This window comes from Erythrolamprus reginae, chromosome 6 (assembly GCF_031021105.1).
Source record: "Erythrolamprus reginae isolate rEryReg1 chromosome 6, rEryReg1.hap1, whole genome shotgun sequence".
Lineage (NCBI taxonomy): Eukaryota > Metazoa > Chordata > Lepidosauria > Squamata > Dipsadidae > Erythrolamprus > Erythrolamprus reginae.
Genome location: NC_091955.1, coordinates 14,816,105 through 14,819,240, shown reverse-complemented (window position 1 = coordinate 14,819,240; position 3,136 = coordinate 14,816,105).

The following is a 3,136-nucleotide window of genomic DNA, read 5'->3' as shown; positions in this document are numbered from 1 at the left end:
GTCTGTGTCTGTAACCAAGTTGATGTTAATTCCGCAGAGGCTTTTATACGCGCAGGAGGGGACACCAGTGGAACTTTGGAGGTCAAGACTGGCTGGCACCAGCAAGTCCAACTGCTGCTGGCTTATTTATCGCAAGATTTATTGATCTTCAGGTCAATGGAGTGTGAGCAGGGAGGAGGGTGTGGGGAAACGTCTAAGGATGTGTACACAACAATGTGGGAATCAAAGCATGGACAGCCTCAGCGATCAGGTCTGATTTTCATATTGTACTTGATTACACATTTTAGTGCGTGTATTACCTACAAAACAGTATAGTACAGTGATGGCGAACCTTTTTTCCCTTGGGCGCCAAAAGCACATGCGCACACACTATCCTGCCTGTGAGAGTGCCCCCACCCATAATTCAATGCCTGGGGAGGGCAAATATTGCCTCCTCTGCCCCCCCAGAGGCCCTCTGGAGGCCAGAAACAACCCACTTGCCAGCTTCTGATGGGCCCAGTTGGCCCGTTCTTCACCCTCCCCAGCCCTCAGAAGCCAAAAATGCCCTCAAAGTGCCCCTGCGTAAGCCAAAAATCAGCTGGCTGGTGCGCACATACGTTCTGGAGCTGAGCTAGGGCAACGGCTCATGTGCCAACAGATATGGCTCTGCGTGCCTTTTGTGGTACCTGTGCCATAGGTTTGCTATCACTGGTATAGTAACTTTACTAAACATGGTTTTACGTTGTTGTAATAATGCGGGATTTTCAGTTCAACAGTTTGGATTGCAGGACAGTGACAGGCGGCAGCTGGTGCGCCCAGGTGTGCGGCTCCGGTAGGTCTCGTGCAGCCAGGAATGCAGCTCTGTAGATCTGGAGCCGTGCACGTGCACAACTGGGAGATACTGGCGATTTCTGTCGGGTTTTTGGCCAAATCTCGCTCACACGAGGATGCTCATGCGAGATTTTGGTTGCTGTGCATGCGCAGCAGCCGAATCTCATGCGAGCAAATGCGCGAGTGCACCTTGAGTACTAGTGACTGGTGGCCCATCACTGCTGCAGGATCGATTCCTGTCTCAACAGCAATATTGGATTCCTACCGGTACGCTTGACGCCATCGCACCGGTAGCAAAAAATGGAGCTGCGTGTGCAGCTCCAGGTGACTGGCGGGTAGGTGTGCACGCCCACACGAGATTTGGCTTCTGTGCATGCGCAGGAAGCCAAATCTTGCATGAGGACACTTGCGCAAGTGAGTTTTCACCGATTTTCGGTGGTTTTTTGCTTTTGCACAGCAAAAAAATGCTGAAAATCGCCAAAATCTTGTGTGCGTTCTCATGAGATTTGGCTTCCTGCGCATGTGCAGGAGCCAAATTTCACGCAGACATGCACGCGCCCCCACCATTCGCCAGAGTTGTCCACGCAACTACACCGGTAGCGCCGGCAACACTACCTTGCCTGCCCAAGAGTATTTATTCAAATAAATGTGACAGATTAGCAAACTGGAAAAAGAAAGATAAGAAAGTGGGCAGCAATATTAAATAAAATCAACACATTTCAGTAATTATTATTATTATTGTTAGTCACACAATCAACCAGATGTTTAGGTTGGATTTGACATTTTCATCCATTTATTGAGTCTCTACTCGCCCTGCGATAGGTAGATGTTACCGTTTGATGGTGTTATAGAGGCTGTCGCAGGATGGAAGCTGTTACTCTACTTAGCTGCCTTTTGCAATTGGCTGATGATTTTGTCAATGCTGATCTGTTCAAATGGCGCTCCAGATGTTTTGGGATTGCACTCAGGGCATTTAGAGGTAGTCCTCAACTAATGACCAGAACTGAGCCTGCAATTACAATGTTTAAGTCATGCTTAATTGTTAATGAGTAACCATGCGTGATTGTACTTTTCTGCAGTGGTTGTTTAGTGTCATGGTGGTTGTTAAATGAATGCCACATTCTCTTAAGCACACGTGGTCATCAGAGCATTATTTCCACAAGGAATTCTCCTTATGGGCCAACTGCGTGCAAACAAAAGTGTCGAGTTTTCTAAGGAGATGTAAACAATCCATCTGGTTTATCAAGACTACAAAATATAGAAGGTTCCATTTGAAGGATCTCAGCTTCATGCTCTATGATCCAAGTGATACATCCAGCCCAGGTTCTTTCAAACACCTATGAAAGTTAAACAACTCTCTCTCTTTGGTAAAGGTGCCCAGTATATGCCAGCTATTATAAACTGTTTGAAGCCAAGATGTTGGCATATAGGAGTTCAGTTAAACCCAGACACTAATTATGATAAGTAGGATTCTAAACAATCTTCTTAAGAAAGTTATTCTGAGTAGTGCAATGTGTGTCCTGACAGAAGAAAGAATCCTACATTCAGGTTCTTTTTGCCAATAATAATACTAGTAATACTAGTAATACTAGTAATACTACTACTACTACTACTACTACTACTACTACTAATAATAATAATAATAATAGTGGAACACTCATAAAGGAGGCAGAAGGACTAATACTGGCGGCACAAGAACAGGCCATTAGAACAAATGCTGTCAAAGCCAGAATTGAAAAATCAACAGACGATCCAAAGTGCAGACTCTGTAAAGAAACAGATGAAACAATCGATCACATACTCAGCTGCTGCAAAAAGATCGCACAGACTGACTACAAGCATAGACATGATGCTGTGGCACAGATGATCCACTGGAACCTGTGCCGGAACTACCATTTACCAGTGGCAAAGAACTGGTGGGATCATAAGCCCAAAAAAGTGGTCGAAAATGAGCAAGCAAAACTACTGTGGGACTTCAGACTGACCGAATTCTGAAGCATAACACACCAGACATTGTGATCGTGGAGAAAAAGAAAGTATGGATCATCGACATCGCAATCCCAGGAGACAGCAGAATTGAGGAGAAGCAGCTAGAGAAATTAGTGAAATACGAAGATCTAAAAATCGAGCTGCATCGACTCTGGCATAAGCCAGTGAAAGTGGTCCCAGTGGTACTTGGCACGCTGGGTGCAGTACCAAAGGATCTCAGTGGACATTTGAAAACCATCGGAATTGACAAAATCTCCATCTGTCAATTGCAAAAGGCCGCTTTACTGGGATCGGCAAACATAATTCGCCGCTACATGACGCAGTCCTAGGTGCTTGG